Raw genomic sequence first — 18,764 nt, 5'->3', positions numbered from 1 at the left:
ACGGCCCAAAAGTGGGACTAAACTCCCCAAAGGTGGGTGCGGACGGTTAGAAACTCCTCCTGGTGACTGTGTGCCTGCAGGACTCGGCTTCGCTCCAGTGTTTAAAGGCACAGAGGGCTGGCCTCACACCCTGGGAATTCCAGGGGCAACGAGGACAAGCCTGGAAATACCCCGGAGCAGGGAAAGCCCACTGGGCCCCAGCACAGGCTCAATCGCCAATACCCGGTCAAGGGCAATCCCAGCGTGCTCACTCTGAACCCGGTTTGCTGCTCCCTCTGTGCCCAGCACTGCCTCCACCCCCGGCTCACGGAAGTGGAATTTCAGCCTCAGTGTTACAAGTTTCCTCGGTTACAGGCTGGAGAGAGGAATCATTCAGCTGTGTGATTGGTTCAGTCTGTACATGACTGACAGGTCCTTCTACATTTGAGTGTTCAGGTATTCAAATTCCCCGTGACTCTAATCCCGGATATGAAAGAGGGGAGAGCTGTGTTTAAATCAAAGAGTCTCCTTGGAGATTCTCTGAGAGAAGGAATTGGTCAGCTTGAAACTCTGAAAGAGAAAAAATCAGTTAGAAATTTCCAATTAGCAGTTTGGAAGGTTTGGGGAGCCGAGACTTGTCCATGAGAGTAACCGAAGGTATGAGAACTGAAATAGGCTCAAGTTAGAAAAGAGGAAAGGCCCAAAAATGGAACAGTCGGTAACAGGATATCAATTAGTCTCCTCTTATCTTGGAGACGTTGAGGACTCAACATACTGTCTGCTTGAAACAAAGTGATTTATTTGGCATCTACACAGAATATTAAAGTCCAGCTAAGTTACAGGGGTTATTAACATCAGCAGAAACAAACCCCAACTGTCAGTGTGAACATGGTTCAGTCCAGGATGTGATTAACAGCAGCAATAACAGCAAAATCCAACGCCTGCAGTCACATATGAACTCACTGGTGTCTCAGCAGGTTGGATAACCGAGTGAATCCCTTCCCACACACACAGCAGATGAACGGCCTCTCCCCAGTGTGAACTCGCTGGTGTGTCAGCAGATTGGATGAAGTAGTGAATCCCTTCCCTGTGAGGACAGGAACTTGGTGAACCTAACTGCAGGAAGGCAAACTGAGGCAGAGGTCAGGTTGCAAAAACAAAGATAGACTTTACTTGAAATAAACAAAATAACAACAGCACAGATACAGGCCGGCAAGAGGTATCACAAGGCAGTGAAACTCAAGACTGAGCAATGAACATAAACTGAGCACCACTTAAATAGTAGGCATATAACCATGCACAGGTGAGTACAATTAGGAATAAAGAAGGACACAATTAAGAGTTCATGGTGCCCTCTGGTGGCGAGGAGAGGCAGAATCTGGGTCATTCCTGACATTCCCACACACGGAGCAGGAGAACGGTCTCTCCCTGGTGTGAACTCGCTGGTGTGTCAGCCGGTCGGATGACCGAGTGAATCCCTTCCCACACTCGGAGCAGGTGAATGGTCTCTCCCCAGTGTGAACTCGCTGGTGTGTCAGCAGGTTGGATGATCGAGGGAATCCCTTTCCACACACGGAGCAGGTGAATGGTCTCTCCCCAGTGTGAACTCACTGGTGTGTCAGCAGGTTAGATGACTGAGTGAATCCCTTCCCACACACAGCAGGTGAACGGTCTCTCCCCAGTATGAACTCGCTGGTGTGTCAGCAGGGTGGATAAACACGTGAATCCCTTCCCACACTCGGAGCAGGTGAACGGCCTCTCCCCGGTGCGACTGTGCTTGTGTCTCTCCAGGTTGAATGATCGGCTGAAGCCTCGTCCACACACAGAACACGTGTACGGTTTCTTCCCGCTCTGAACGGTGCTTTCTGCTTCCATGCTCAAAGGTCCCGATGAATTGAGTGACTCTGTCAGATCTTGAAGTGATGTTTGGTTTCAGTTTCCCATCTGCTAATCCTCCCCTTCTAACACCCTGTAAAATTAATTTAAAACAGGAAAAAGTGAGGCTGAGAGAGAACCCACAAAAACACAAAGGCAGGTTGTGAAATTGAGCTGAATGAATCTTGGAATTTGTGGGGCCGGCACCAGAAAAAAGTGACCATGAAAGCTGCCAGATTGTCGTAAAAACCCAACTGGTTCACTAATGTCCTTCAGGGAAGAGAACCCGCCACCCGGTCTGGGCCTACACAAGACTCTGGCCTCTATGGGAGGAGAGAGAGCGAGGCGGGAGGGGGAGGAGTGAAGGAGAGCGACTTTATACATCTGCAACTCGACTAGAACTTTGGCAGTACCTCCCAAACACGCGACCTCCACCACCTAGAAGGACAAGGGCAGCAGGTGCATGGGAACGGTAGCCTAATGGTAATGTCACTGGGCTAGTAATCCAGCAGGCCTGGACTAATCATCCAGAAACGTGAGTTCAAATTCCACCATGATAACTGGGGAATTTAAATTCAGTTAATTAAATAAATCTGGAATAAAAAGCCAGTATCAGTAATGGTAACCATGAAACTATCGGATTGTCCTAAAAACCCACCTGGTTCACTAATGTCCTTTAGGGAAGGAAATTTGCCTTCCTTACCTGGTCTGGCCTATATGTGACTCCAGACCCACAGCAATATGTTGACTAATGTGGGAAAAGTATTGGGAAGAATTCTGAAGGACAGGATAAATCTTCATTTAGAAAGACATGGATTAATCAAGGATAGTCAGCACGATTTGTTAAGGGAAGGTCGTGTCTGACAAACTTGATTGAATTTTTCAAGGAGGTAACAAGGAGGGTAGATGAGGGTAGTGCATTTGATGTAGTGTATATGGACTTTAGCAAGGCTTTTGATAATGAAGTTTAAAGCCCATGGGATCCAGGGCAAAGTGTCAAGTTGGATTCAAAACTGTCTCGGAGGCAGGAAGCAGAGGGTAATGGTTGATGGGTGTTTTTGTGACTGGAAGGCTGTTTCCAGTGGGGTTCTGCAGGGCTCAGTACTGGGTCCCTTGCTTTTTGTGGTATATATCAATGATCTAGACTTGAATTTAGGGGGTATGATTAAGAAGTTTGCAGATGATACTAAATCAGCTGTGTGGTTGACACTGAAGAAGGAAGCTGTAGACTGCAGGAAGATATCAATAAATTGGTCAGGTGGGTAGAACAGTGGCAAATTGAATTCAATCCGGAGAAGTGTGAGGTGATGCATTTGGGGAGGGCCAACAAGGAAAGGGAATACACATTAAATGGTAGGACACTGAGTAGCGTAGAGGAACAAAGGGACCTTGGAGTGCATGTCCACAGATCCCTGAAGGTAGCAGGCCAGGTAGATAAGGTGGTTAAGAAGGCATACGGAATGCTTGCCTTTATTAGCCATGGCATAGAATACAAGAGCAGGGAGGTTATGCTACAACTGTATAAAACACTAATTAGGCCTCAGCTAGAGTACTGCTGCAGTTCTGGTCACCATATTACAGGAAAGCTGTGATTGCACTAGAGAGGGTACAGAGGAGATTTACAAGGATGTTGCTGGGAGTAGAGAATCTTAGCTATGAGGAAAGACTGAATAGGCTGGGTTTGTTTTCCTTGGAACAGAGGAGGCTGAGGGGAGACCTGATTGAGGTGTATAAAATTATGAGGGGCCGAGATAAAGTGGATAGAAAGGACCTATTTCCCTTAGCAGAGGGGTCAAAAACCAGGGGACACAGATTTAAAGTAATTGGTGGAAGGTTTAGAGGGGATTTGAGGGAAATTTCTTCACCCAGAGGGTTGTGGGGGTCTGGAACTCACTGCCTGAAAGGGTGGGAGAGGCAGGAACCCTAAACACATTTAAAAAGTACTTGGATGTGCACTTGGGATGCTGTAACCTGCAGGGCTACAGACCAAGGGCTGGGAAGTGGGATTAGGACGGATAGCTCTTTGTTGGCCGGCACGGACACGATGGGCCGAAATGGCCTCCTTCCGTGCTGTAACTTTCTATTATTCTATGACTTATAACTGCCCTCTGATATGACCGAGCAAGTCACTCAGTTGTAACTAACTGCTACAAAACAAAACAATAAGAATGAAACCGGACGGACCACCCGGTATTGACCTCGGCACCGGCTACGGACACGGCAATGACACACCCAGCCCAGTCAACCCTGCAAGGTCCTCCTCACCAACATCTGGGGACTTGTGCCAAAATTGGGAGAGTTGTCCTACAGACTAGTCAGGCAACAGCCTGACATAGTCATAATCACAGAATCTTACCTTTCAGCCAATGCCCCAAACTCCTCCATCACCATCCCAGGGTATGTCCTGTCCCACCGGCAGGACAGACCCACCAGGGGTGGTGGCACTGTGGTATACAGTCGGGAAGGAGTGGCCCTGGGAGTCCTCAACATTGACTCCGGAACCCATGAAGTCTCATGGCTTCAGGTCAAGCATGGACAAGGAAACCTCCTGCTGATTACCACCTACCGCCCTCCCTCAGCTGATGAATCAGTGCTCCTCCATGTTGAAGACCACTTGGAAGAAGCACTGAGAGTAGCAAGGGCACAGAATGTACTCTGGGTGGGGGACTTCAATGTCCATCACCAAGAGTGGCTCGGTAGCACCACTACTGACCGAGTCCTGAAGGACATAACTGCCAGTCTGGGCCTGCGGCAGGTGGCGAGTGAACCAACAAGAGGGAAAAACCTACTTGACCTCGTCCTCACCAATCTACCTGTCGCAGATGCATCTGTCCATGACAGCATTGGTAGCAGTGACCACCACACAGTCATTGTGGAGACAAAGTTCCGTCTTCACACTGAGGACATCCTCCATCGTGATGTGTGGCACTACCACTGTGCTAAATGGGAGAGATTCAGAACAGATCTAGCAGCTCAAAATTGGGCATCCATGAGGCGCTGTGGGCCATCAGCAACAGCAGAATTGTATTCCACCACAATCTGTAACCTCATGGCCCGACATATCACTCACTCTACCATTACCACCAAGCCAAGGGACCAACCCTGGTTCAAAAACGAGTGTAGAAGAGCATGCCAGGAGCAGCACCAGGCGTACCTAAAAATGAGGTGCCAACCTGGGGAAGCTGCAACACAAGACTACATGCATGCTAAAAAGCAGAAGCAGCATGCTATAGACAGGGCTAAGCGATCCCACAATCAACGGATCAGATCAAAGCTCTGCAGTCCTGCCACATCCAGTCGTGAATGGTGGTGGACCATTAAACAACTAATGGGAGGAGGAGGCTCCAAGAATATCCCCATCCACAATGATGGTGGAGCCCAGCACATGAGTGCAAAAGACAAGGCTGAAGCGTTTGCAACCAACTTCAGCCAGAAGTGCCAAGTGGATGATGCATATTGGCCTACTCCTGAGGTCCCCAACATCACAGAAGCCATTCTTCAGCCAATTCAATTCACTCCACGTGATATCAAGAAACGGCTGAGTGCACTGGATACAGCAAAGGCTATGGGCCCCGACAACATCCCGGCTATCGTGCTGAAGACTTGTGCTCCAGAACTAGCCACGCCTCTAGCCAAGCTGTTCCAGGACAGCTACAACACTGGCATCTATCTGACAATGTGGAAAACTGCCCAGGTATGTCCTGTCCACAAAAAGCAGGACAAATCCAACCTGGACAATTAATGCCCCATCAGTCTACTCTCAATCATCAGCAAAGTGATGGAAGGTGTCATCGACAGTGCTATCAAGCGGCACTTACTCAACAATAACCTGCTCACTGATGCCCAGTTTGGGTTCCGTCAAGACCACTCGGCTCCCGACCTCATTACAGCCTTGGTCCAAACATGGACAAAGGAGCTGAATTGCAGAGGTGAAGTGAAAGTGACTGCCCTTGACATCAAGACAACATTTGACTGAGTGTGGCATCAAGGAGCCCTAGTAAAACTGAAGTCAATGGGAATCAGGGGGAAAACGCTCCACTGGCTGGAGTCATACCTAGCACAAAGGAAGATGGTTGTGGTGGTTGAAGGTCAATCATCACAGCCCCAGGATGCCGCTGCAGGAGTTCCTCAGGGCAGTGTCCTAGGCCCAACCATCTTCAGCTGCTTCATCAATGACTTTACCTCCAACATAAGGTCAGAAATGGGGATGTTCGCTGATGACTGCACAGTGTTCAGCACCATTCGCAACTCCACAGATAATGAAGCAGTCCATGCCCGCATGCAACAAGACCTGGACGACGTTGAGGCTTGGGCTGATAAGTAGCAGGTACCATTCGCACCACAGGAGGTGCCAGGCAATGACTATCTCCAACAAGTGACAGTCTAACCACCTCCCCTTGACATTCAATGGCATCACCATCGCCAAGTCCCCCACCAACAACATCCTGGGGGTCACCATTGACCAGAAACATAACTGGACCAGCCACATAAATACAGTGAGGACAAGAGCAGGTCAGAGGCTGGGTATTCTGCAGTGGCTGTCTCACCTCCTGACTCCCCAAAGCCTTTCCACCATCTACAAGGCACAAGTCAGGAGTGTGATGGAATACTCTCCACTTGCCTGGATGAGTGCAGCTCCAACAACACTCAAGAAGCTCGACACCATCCAGGACAAAGCAGCCCATTTGATTGACACCCCATCCACCACCTTAAACATTCGCTCCCTCCACCACCGGCGTACAGTGGCTGCAGTGTGTACCATCTACAAGATGCACTGCAGCAACTCGCCAAGGCTTCTTCGGCAGCACCTCCCAAACCTGCGACCTCTTCCACCTAGAAGGACAAGGGCAGCAGGCGCATGGGAGCACCACCACCTCCAAGTTCCCCTCCAAGTCACACACCATCCTGACTTAGAAGAATATCGCCGATCCTCCATCGTCGCTGGGTCAAAATCCTACCTGGAACTCCCTACCAAACAGCACTGTGGGAATACCTTCACCACACGGACTGCAGCGGTTGAAGGATCATGCGGGCACAAGATCATCAGTACACGGCACTGTGGAAACCGCAGCAACGGATATTTAACATAATTATGAGGCGCATTTTAGTTCGCCTGGCTCAGCAGGATTTCCATAATCCTGAGACACGATTTGTGCAGACGATTCATTGTAACATCAGCACTGATCCTCACTGAAGCTGGTGCTGGTGTAGAGCTGAAAGATGTGGGTGAGGTTTTAAATGAATATTTTGCATCTGTGTTCACTATGGAGAAGGACGATGTAGGCATAGAAATCAGGCGGGGGATTGTGATATACTTGAACAAATTAGCATTGAGAGGGAGAAGGCACTAGCAGTTTTAGTGGGCTTAAAAGTGGATAAATCCCCAGGCCCAGACGAGATGTATCCCAGGCTGCTGTGTGAGGCAAGGGAGGAGATTGCAGGAGCTCTGACACAAATTTCCAGAACGTCTCTGGCGACAGGGTAGGTGCCAGAGGACTGGAGGACAGCTAACATAGTACCATTATTCAAGAAGGGTAGTAGGGATAAACCAGGGAATTACAGGCCAGTGAGCCTAACATCAGTGGTAGGGAAATTATTGGAAAAAATTCTGAGGGACAGAATTAGTCTCCACTTGGAGAGGCAAGGATTAATCAAGGATAGTCAGCGTGACTTTGTCAGGGGGAGATCATGTCTAACCAATTTGATTGAATTTTTCGAGGGGGTGACTAGGTGTGTGGATGAGGGTAGTGCAGTTGATGGAGTCTACATGGACTTCAGTAAGGCTTTTGACAAAGTCCTGCATGGGAGACTGGTCAAGAAGGTAAGAGCCCATGGGATCCAGGGCAATTTGGCACATTGGATCCAAAATTGGCTTTGTGGCAGGAGGCAGAGGGTGATGGTCGAAGGTTGTTTCTGTGACTGGAAGCCTGTGTCCAGTGGTGTACCGCTGGGTCCCTTGCAGTTTGTAGTGCACATTAATGATTTAGATATGAATGTAGGAGGTATGATCAGTAAGTTCGCAGATGACACGAAAATTGGTGCAGTGGTAAATAGCAAGGAGGGAAGCCTCAGGCTACAGGATGATATAGACGGGTTGGTCAGATGGGCAGAACAGTGGCAAATGGAATTTAACCCTGAAAAGCGTGAGGTGTTGCATTTTGGGAGGACTAACAAGGCAAGGGAGGACACAATAGAAACATAGAAGATAGGAGCAGGAGTAGGCCATTCGGCCCCTCGAGCCTGTTCCGCCATTTAATGAGATCATGGCTGATCATCCAAATTCAGTACCCTGTCGTTGCTTTCTCCCCATATCCATTGATCCCTTTAGCCTTAAGAAATATATCTAACTCCTTCTTGAATATATTTAATGAATTGGCCTCAACTGCCTTGTGTGGTAGAGAATTCCACAGGTTCACCACTCTCTGGGTGAAGAAATTCCTCCTCATCTCAGTCCTAAATGGCTTACCCCTTATCCTTAGACTGTGACCCCTGGTTCTGGACTCCCCGGCCATCGGGAACATCCTTCCTGCATCTGGTCTGTCTAGTCCTGTTAGAATTTTATAAGTTTCAATGAGATCCCCTCTCATTCTTCTAAACTCTAGTGAATATAAGCCTAATTGACCCAATCTCTCACCATACGTCATTCCTGCCATCCCAGGTATCAGTCTGGTGAATCTTTGCTGCACTCCCTCCATGGCAAGAACATCCTTCCTCAGATAAGGTGACCAAAACTGCACACAATACTCAAGGTGTGGTCTCACCAAGGCCCTGTACAACTGCAGCAAGGCATCCTTGCTCCTGTACTCGAATCCTCTCGCTATGAAGGCCAACATACCATTTGCCTTCTTAACTGCCTGCTGCACCTGCATGCTTACCTTCAGCGACTGGTGCACAAGGACGCCCAGGTCTCGTTGCACTTCCCCTTCTCCCAATCTATTGCCGTTCAGATAATAAACTGCCTTCCTGTTTTTGCCACCAAAGTGGATAACCTCACATTTGTCCACATTATACTGCATCTGCCCAATCACCCAACCTGTCCAAATCATACTGGAGTTTCTCTGCATCCTCCTCACAGCACACACGCCCACCTAGCTTTGTGTCATCTGCAAACTTTGAGATATTACATCAAGTTCCCTCGTCTAGATCATTAATATATATTGTGAATAGCTGGGGTCCTAGTACTGATCCCTGCGGTAGCCCACTAGTCACTGCCTGCCACTCGGAAAAAGACCTGTTTATTCCAACTCTTTGCTTCCTGTCTGCCAACCAGTTCTCTATCCAAGTCAGTACCTTACCCCCAATCCCATGAGCTTTAACTTTGCACGCTAATCTCTTATGCGGGACCTTATCGAAAGCTGTCTGAAAGTCCCAATACACCACATCCACTGGTTCTCCCTTATCTATTCTACCAGTTACATCCTCAAAAAATGGCTGAGGGGGGACCTGATTGAGGCGTACAAAATTGGAATCTGGAACTCACTGCCTGAAAGGGTGGTAGAGCCAGGAAACCTCACAACATTCAAGAAGCATTTAGATGAGCACTTGAAACGCCATAGCATACAAGGCTACGGACCAAGTGCTGGAAAATGGGATTAAAATAGACAGGGCTTGATGGCTGGCGCGGACACGATGGCCGAAGGGCCTCTTTCTGTGCTGTATAACTCTATGACTCTACCCTCTGTGTTGTCCAGTCCCTTCTGTACCACATTCATCACAAATGTCACACAGAGGCTACACACGATGCCTCTAGTAAGGCCTTGATTCTGGTTAGTCTCATTGTTTGACAATAATCTTTTTAATTGCCTCTTCATTACCTCATCGTATTCCCACATACTTTCTATATCTATTCTGTTTACTCGTGCTAACCTTGCCGTGGCTCCTATTCCCAGCTATCCTGTCAGCTCTCGCTTTCTTTGTGATTTAAACTGATTCTCCTTCTGTTCCCCATCTTCCTCATCCCTTGGCTCCTGTTTTCTATTCTTTACTAACACATCCTTTACTAATTCTCCGACCATGTTGTCTATTAATTGTGAATATCTTCCTTCACATAATCTAGTTGACAGATTCAAGCTCATGTTCAACACTTTTGACTTCAATTAACAATTTCAAAACGCACATCATTTTAAAATACATTTCCTGATTCAATTACTTCTAGTCCATATAATCAATTTTAATTTCACAAACAAATTATGCCCAGACTTTGTGATTTCACAAAGAAGACAAAAGTAACAATTGCGTTTGGATGCAAGTCATTTATCCTCCCCTTTGAGCAATGTGTCTTGGAAAATAGGATTACACAGGATATATGGCACAGAAACACACCATTCGGCCCAACCAGTCCATGCCGGCGTTTATGCTCCACTCGAGCCTCCTCCCGTCTTTCCTCATCTAACTCTATCAGCATAACCCTCTATTCCCTTCTCCCTCATAGGCTTGTCTAGCCTCCCCTTAAATGTATCGATACTATTCGCTTCAACCACTCCCTGTGGTAGTGAGTTCCACATTCTCACCACTCTCTGGGTAAAGAAGTTTCTCCTGAATTCCCTATTTGATTTCTTGGTGACTATCTTATATTGATGGCCTCTAGTTATGCTCTTCCCCACAAGTGGAAACGCTCTCTCTGTATCTACTCTATCAAAACCTTTCATCATTTTAAAGACCTCTATTAGGTCATCACTCAGCCTTCTTTTTTCAAGAGGAAAGAGACCCAGCCTGTCCATCCTTTCCTGACAGGTATACCCTCTCATTTCTGGTATCATCCTTGTAAATCTTCTCTGCACCCTCTCCAGTGCCTCTATATCCTTTTTATAATATGGCGACCAGAATTGTACGCAGTGCTCCAAGTGTGGTCTAACCAAGGTTCAATACAAGTTTAGCATAACTTCACTACTTTTCCATTCTATAACAATTCAATTCTACAACAATCGATCCCAATAATCTAACCCAATAGGTCTTAAGTCCAATTTTGTCAGCACGCTGCGACATTCGATGTCTGCAGATAACGGGAGATAAATTCTTGAAACTGCTGGATCTCTTGCTCTGCCATCAACCTCTTATCAAACTGGAGCTGGCATTGCCTAATATGGTTGTCTCTGGCTACTGCACAATCCAGAGACACAAGTCTGCATTTTCTTCAACACACATCAACAACATTAGAAGCAGTAAAAACACTGTGGCCTTCCTGGGGCAGCACAAACCACTAGTCTCCAGACTTTTCTTATCCCAACATCATATTTCTGATCGAAATATTCTGTGATGAAAATATCCAAGGCCAGTTGGTTGCAAACACCAGCTGTTGCTCAGTGAAATCTCTCTCTCTCTCTAATGATACCAACCACATTTTCCCCCGATATTGAATGAACTAAACATGAACACCTTTCAGAAGCTGAATTAACCGAGGTCCATATACCAACACCCCTCTCATCTTCCATTCACTTCAATTGAAAGGAAACCAACAGATTGGACTAGTCAGGATTTGAAAGATATTTACAACAGATTCTAGATGTTCTTAGAGTTGGGATCTTTCTCTATTCTAGGAGTTAGATAACAGACTTTCTCCTGTGAATATAGAGCTGGGGTATTGGGCCATGATGTGTTCACTTGTTCATCTTGTTGACTCTAAACCTTTGCCAATTATTTGATGTGATCTGTTTACTTGTTCGTCTGTCTTTAAATACACTTGTTGAGTGGATTCAAATTTAAATTGAAAGCAGGTTTGCAGACGTGATGCTCTATTCACACATCGAAGGTGAGAGAGATGCTGTGGGACACACACTAAGTCCAGTAGCTGAAAGTGATTAACAGACTGCGTTTTGTGTTTAGTGATCCCAGGCGTGTTACTGAGACCTTCCCTGGATACCAAGGCTAGGAGAGGCATTCTGGAAGGTATGAGGAGCTGGGACTTGTCCATGAGAGTAACCGAAGGTATGAGAACTGAAATAATCTCGAGTTAGAAAGGAGAAAAGGCCCAAAAATGGAGCAGTCGGTAACAGGACATCAATTAGTCTCCTCTTATCTTGGAGACATCAATATATCAACACACTGTGTTATTTGAAATATCACAATATTAAACTCCAGTCCAGTTGTAGGGGTTATTAACATCAGCAGAAAGAAACTCCACCTGTCAGAATGAATATGGTTCAGTCCGGGATGCAATTAACAGCAGCAATAACAGCAGAATCCAACCCCTGCAGTCGCTTGTGAACTCGCTGAAGTCTCAGCAGGTCGGATGACCGAGTGAATCCTTTCCCACACTCAGACCAGGTGAACGGCCTCTCCCCAGTGTGAACTCGCTGGTGTTTCAGCAGGCTGGATGAATCAGTGAATCCCTTCCCACACTCAGAGCAAGTCAACAGTCTTTCCACTGTGTGAAGTCGCTGGTGAGTTACAAGCTGGAATGACTCAGTAAATCCCGTCACACACATGGAGCAGGTGAACGCTCTCTCCCCAGTGTGAACTCGCTCGTGTTTCAGCAGGTTGGATGATGAACGGAATCCCTTCCCACACTCAGAGCAGGTGAACGGTCTCTCCTGAGTGTGAATTCGCTGGTGTTTCAGCAAGTGGGACGACGAAGGGAATCCCTTCCCACATTCAGAGCAGGTGAACGGTCTCTGCCCAGTGTGAACTTGCTGGTGTATCAGCAGGTCGGATGACTGAGTGAATCCCTTCCTACATTCAGAGCAGGTGAACGGTCTCTCCCCAGTGTGAGTGCGATGATGAATTTCCAGCTCAGACGGGTAATTGAATCCCTTCCCACATTTCCACAGTTTCTCCATGGTGCGGGTGTCCTTGTATCTTTCCAGGTTGGCCGATCAGTTGAAGCCTCGTCACACGCAGAACACGTGTACGGTTTCTCCCCGCTGTGAATGGTGTTTTTTCAGGCTGTGTAACTGTTAAAGCTCTTTCCACTGTCAGTGCACTGGAACACTCTCACTCGGGTGTGTGTGTCTTGATGCTTTTCCAGTCACACTGATCTCTGAAATCTTTTCCCACAGACAGAACAGACAAACATTTCTCCTTCCACATTCAAAGGCTGATGATATTCAGGACCTGAGTAAATGAGTGGCTGTCAGATTTTGACATAATGTTTGGCTTGAGTTTCCCATCTGCAAATCCTCCCCTTCTAATACCCTGTAAAAGGAGTTTACAAAACTCATTAGTTTAAGTATAGGACAGAAATTCAGAACAGACAATTTTAGTTTCTATGGAACAGTCTTTCCTCTCTTCTTCCTCTGAAGCTGTAAATCCCTGTCCCATATATTGTCCCTCCTCCCTTTGCTAAAATCCGAACACATCGCACGTCTCAAGATAGTTTGTCCTCCGCTCCCAGTTTTCAGTATGATCACTGGCTGTGTTCAGTTCTACACTCACTGGTTCTCCTCCCCTGAAGGTGCTGACTCTGGCTGTGTTCAGTTCTACACCCACTGGTTCCCCTCCCTCTCCTTCCCTGAAGGTGCTTACTCTGCTTGGGTTCAGTTCTACACTCATTAGTTCCCCTCCCTCTCCTCCCCTGAAGGTGCTGACTCTGGCTGGGTTCAGTTCTACACTCACTGGTTCCCCTCGCTCTCCTTCCCTGAAGGTGCTTACTCTGACTGGGTTCAGTTCTACACTCACTGGTTCACCTCCCTCTCCTCCCCTGAAGGTGCTGACTCTGGCTGGGTTCAGTTCCACTCACTGGGACCCTGAGGCCCCGCCCACTCTTGGGACCTTTACAATGATGGACGCGCGAATCAAGACATTGCGTTCCTTTACTAAGATGGCCGCCCTTAGCCTTGGCCTGTTCCGGGAAAAAACACCGAAACTACAAACGCGGCACCTGTAGGTTCTCATTCGTGGCTTCCGGCCTACACCAGGTGTTTAAAAAGCTCACCTGCCGGGTGCGTTACCTTACTGCGCCCCGCTGATTCCTAATCAGCGCCAAAACCGCTTCTCCCAACTCAGCTCGCTCCCTGCACGCGCCTGGCGCTGATCACAGTGACACTGCGCATGCTCTAAATATAGGCGGGCACTGCACTTGCGTACTGGGCTCCTCCAGTGTGAATCGGGCACATTCTCCCCGCGGGGCATTCTGGGGAACTGACCCGCCATTGAAAGCCCCGATTTGTGAACGGAGAATGAGTTTCTGTGATCCCTGCGAGAGAAAATTAATCAATAATGCACACAGAAACCCAAATGCACGGGCACTCTGCCATGGTTCAGTTCTGGATGTGATTAATAACAGAATCCAAACCCCTGCAGTCACATGTGAACCCACTGGAGTCTCAGTAGGTGGGGTGAATTTCTTTCCTCACACAGGATATTGAAACAGCCTCTCTCCAGTATCAATGCGCTGATCGTGCTTTGAACTTTGAAAGCTTCTCTCACAGTCAGTGTATATGAAGCAACTATACAAAGTTCTGATGAAGGGCCACAGACCTGAAACGTTAACTCTGTTTCTCTCTCCACAGATGCTGCCTGGCCTGCTGAGTGTTTCCAGCATTTTATGTTGTTATATAAAGTAACTGTTCTCAATGTGGACACTCTGGAGTCTCAACAGTTGGGACAATGGAGCGAATCGCTTCCAACACGTGAAGTATCAAAACGGTCTCACATACAGAGCAGCAAACATATTCTCCCCATTACAAACATGCTGGTGTGTCAGTAAGTGAGATGAACAAGTGAATCTCCTTCCACGCTCAGCAGATGAATGGCCTCTCTCCAGTGTGAATGCACTGGTGTGGCCAGAGGTTGGATGACCGAGCGAATCTCTACCACAGAAGGCAGTTGAGGCCAATTCATTAAGTATATTCAAGAAGGAGTTAGATGTATTTCTTAAGGCTAAAGGGATCAAGGGATATGGGGAGAAAGCAGGGACAGGGTACTGAATTTGGATGATCAGCCATCTCATTGAATGGCGGAGCAGGCTCGAGGGGCTGAATGGCCTACTCCTGCTCCTATCTTCTTTGTTTCTATGTTTATGTTTCTTCCCACATACAGAACAAGTGAATGGCCTCTCCCCAGTGTGAACTCGCTGGTGTGCCTTCAGCTCCCAAGGAACCTTTAGAGCTCTTCCCACAGTCAGAACATTTAAACGGTCTCTCATCAGTGTGAACTCGCTGGTGTATCAATGAATCGTGCACCGTCAAACTGAGTGAATCCCTTCCCACAAATGGAGCAGGGAAATGGCCTCTCTCCAGTGTTTAGCAGGCTGCTGATTCGTCAGATTCCCAGGGATTTTAAAGCTTTTCCCAGTCAGAATATTTACACAGTCTCTCATCAATGTGAACAAGCGGATGTGTCAGCAGGTTGGATGTCTGACTGAATCCACCACATGAAGCAGGAGAACGGACTGTCCCCTGTGTGACTGCGCCGGTGGACGTCTGACCTAGACGGGGAAGTGAACCCCTTCCCACTGTCCCCACCTTTTCAGTTTCTCCTCGGTTTGACGGTACACGTGCCTCACCGGCAGAATCCCCGTCCACACACGGAACATGTGTGCGGTTTGTCGGCGCTGCGATCGCTGCTCTCTCCAACCATGGGTAAAGACAGATGATGTTCAGGTCCTGATTAATGGAGCGACTCTGTCAGATCATGAGCTGATATTTGGTTTGAGCTTCCTGTCTGCAAATGCTCCACATCTAACACCCTATAAACGGAGTGTAGAAAGGGGTAAGAGGGAGAATGTTGTCTCATGTCCCCCTTTCCCAGCCCAGGGAGAGTGAAGCTGATTTTCAGGCCCCGCTGCTGCCTCAGTGCGTTGGCGGAAATTCAGTGGCAGCAGCGGGGCTATAAAAGTCCCAGAGACCAGGTAAGGCCTCAGTGCGTCGGCGGGAATTCAGCGGCAGCAGCGGGGCTATAAAAGTCCCAGAGACCAGGTAAGGCCTCAGTGCGTCGGCAGGAATTCAGCGGCAGCAGCGGGGCTATAAAAGTCCCAGAGACCAGGTAAGGCCTCAATGCGTCGGCGGGAATTCAGCGGCAGCAGCGGGGCTATAAAAGTCCCAGAGACCAGGTAAGGCCTCAGTGCGTCGGCAGGAATTCAGCGGCAGCAGCGGGGCTATAAAAGTCCCAGAGACCAGGTAAGGCCTCAATGCGTCGGCGGGAATTCAGCGGCAGCAGCGGGGCTATAAAAGTCCCAGAGACCAGGTAAGGCCTCAGTGCGTCGGCGGGAATTCAGCGGCAGCAGCGGGGCTATAAAAGTCCCAGAGACCAGGTAAGGCCTCAGTGCGTCGGCAGGAATTCAGCGGCAGCAGCGGGGCTATAAAAGTCCCAGAGACCAGGTAAGGCCTCAATGCGTCGGCGGGAATTCAGCGGCAGCAGCGGGGCTATAAAAGTCCCAGAGACCAGGTAAGGCCTCAGTGCGTCGGCGGGAATTCAGCGGCAGCAGCGGGGCTATAAAAGGCTCCAGAGACCAGGTAAGGCCTCAGTGCGTCGGCAGGAATTCAGCGGCAGCAGCGGGGCTATAAAAGTCCCAGAGACCAGGTAAGGCCTCAGTGCGTCGGCGGGAATTCAGCGGCAGCAGCGGGGCTATAAAAGTCCCAGAGACCAGGTAAGGCCTCAGTGCGTCGGCGGGAATTCAGCGGCAGCAGCGGGGCTATAAAAGTCCCAGAGACCAGGTAAGGCCTCAGTGCGTCGGCGGGAATTCAGTGGCAGCAGCGGGGCTATAAAAGGCCCAGAGACCAGGTAAGGCCTCAGTGCGTCGGCGGGAATTCAGTGGCAGCAGCGGGGCTATAAAAGGCCCCAGAGATCAGGTAAGGCCTCAGTGCGTCGGCGGGAATTCAGAGCAGCAGCAGCGGGGCTATAAAAGTCCCAGAGACCAGGTAAGGCCTCAGTGCATCGGCGGGAATTCAGTGGCAGCAGCGGGGCTATAAAAGTCCCCAGAGACCAGGTAAGGCCTCAGAGCGTCGGCGGGAACTCAGCGGCAGCAGCGGGGCTATAAAAGTCCCAGAGACCAGGTAAGGTTTACCAGTCTCCAGTCTGGGAACTCGGAGGGAAGGAGAGAGGTAAAAAGTAATCCAAGTGTGACGTCACCAGAAAGCGGGTAAGTGATTGGTTGGTAAGTATTTCTCCCTTTTTAAGCTTAAATCTCTTTGGTTTATAGCTTCTAAGGTGTGATATTCACCATCTAGAATCGGGGCAGAGGGTATTTAAGAATAATAATAAATTTAATTAATTACATAGAATGGGAGGTCAGGTGATGTGTTGCTGCTGCAATATGTGGGAGCTGGTGGACACCATTGGTGCTCACGGTGATCACATTTGCAGTAAGTGTTGGCTGCTCGAGGAACTCCGGCTCCGTGCTGAAGAGCTGAAGTCCGAGCTTCAAACACTGAGACACATCAGGGAGGGGGAGAGTTACCTGGACTCTGTGTATCATGAGGTATTCACACCAATTAGATTAATTAATTCAGATGTAGTCCGTGGCCAGGGTCAGGATGGTGTGACTAGAAGTGAGGCAGGTACGGGGATCCAGGAGGTAGTGTTGAAGGAGCCGCAGCCCTTGCACTTGTTCAACAGGTTCGAGGCTCTTACTCCCTGTGAGGATGGGAACAGGGACTGCGGGGAGGATGAGCAACCTGACCACAGCACCGTGGAGCAGGGGGCCATTCAAGTGGGGGGAGTTAAAAGAAATGTTGTAGTGGTAGGGGATAGTATCGTTAGGAGGATAGATAGAGTTCTTTGCAGCCGAGAGCGAGAGTCCCGAAGGCTGCGTTGCCTGCCCGGTGCCAGGGTTAAGGACATCTCCTATGGACTGGAGAGAAACTTGGAGCGGGAGGGGGAGGATCCAGTTGTCGTGGTCCATGTTGGTACCAACGACATAGATAGGACAAGGAAGGAGGTTCTGCTGAGGGAGTTTGAGCAGCTAGGGGCCAAATTAAAAAACAGAACCACAAGGGTAATAATCTCTGGATTATTACCTGAGCCACGAGCGAATTTGGCTAGGACAAATAAAATTAGAGAGTTAAATGCGTGGCTCAAAGACTGGTGGGGGAGAAATGGGTTTTGCTTCCTGGGACACTGGCACCAGTACTGGGGCAGGAGGGAGCTGTTCCGTTGGGTCGGGCTTCACTTGGCCAGTGCTGGGACTAGAGTCCTGGCGGATCATATAACTAGGGCTGTAGAGAGGGCTTTAAACTAACTAGTGGGGGGGAGGTTCCTAGAGAGCAAATAATAAAAATGACAACAGAGAAGGTCATAGACTTAGGTAGCAGTGGGGAAATTAAAAACCAGAGCGTGTCAGGAAGGGGCAGAAGGTGTGGAGTAAAAGGTAAAGTAATAAAAAGGGCAAAAGCAGGAACTAAGTGTCACAAAACATATTTGAAAGTTCTCTATCTGAATGCACGTAGCATTCGTAACAAAATAGACGAGTTAATGGCACAAATAACTACATATGGGTATGATCTTGTGGCCATTACAGAAACATGGCTGCAGGGTGACAATGCCTGGGAATTAAACATACCAGGTTATTTAACGATCAGGAAGGACAGGCAGGAAGGAAGGGGAGGTGGGGTGGCTATGTTAATAAAGGAAGGAATCACTGTAATACAGAGAAATGATATTGGGTCGAAAGATCAGGATAATGAAACAGTTTGGGTGGAGGTAAGAAATAATAAGGGGAAAAAAGCACTGGTGGGCGTAGTCTATAGGCCTCCGAACAGTGGCAACTCTGTTGGACGGAGTATCAATCAGGAAATAGTTGAGGCTTGTAATTAGGGAACATCTATAATTATGGGGGATTTTAACTATCATATTAATTGGACAAATCAAATTGGGCAGGGCTGCCTTGAGGATGAGTTCATTGAGTGTATTAGGGATGGGTTTCTTGAGCAGTATGTAACTGAACCGACCAGGGGGCAAGCAACCTTAGATCTGGTCCTGTGTAACGAGACAGGATTAATTAAAAATGTCCTAGTAAAGGATCCCCTTGGAATGAG

At 48.3% G+C, this 18,764-nt stretch overlaps 1 pseudogene; it reads right to left on the bottom strand.

Moving 5' to 3' along the window:
* Positions 1–962: 962 nt before the first annotated feature.
* Positions 963–12,968, bottom strand: LOC147119738 (uncharacterized; annotated as a pseudogene).
* Positions 12,969–18,764: the final 5,796 nt, after the last annotated feature.

Source organism: Somniosus microcephalus, chromosome 4 (assembly GCF_052327205.1).
Source record: "Somniosus microcephalus isolate GS21.2 chromosome 4, FLI_Smic_1.0, whole genome shotgun sequence".
Lineage (NCBI taxonomy): Eukaryota > Metazoa > Chordata > Chondrichthyes > Squaliformes > Somniosidae > Somniosus > Somniosus microcephalus.
This window is presented reverse-complemented; position numbering and strand designations above follow the sequence as displayed.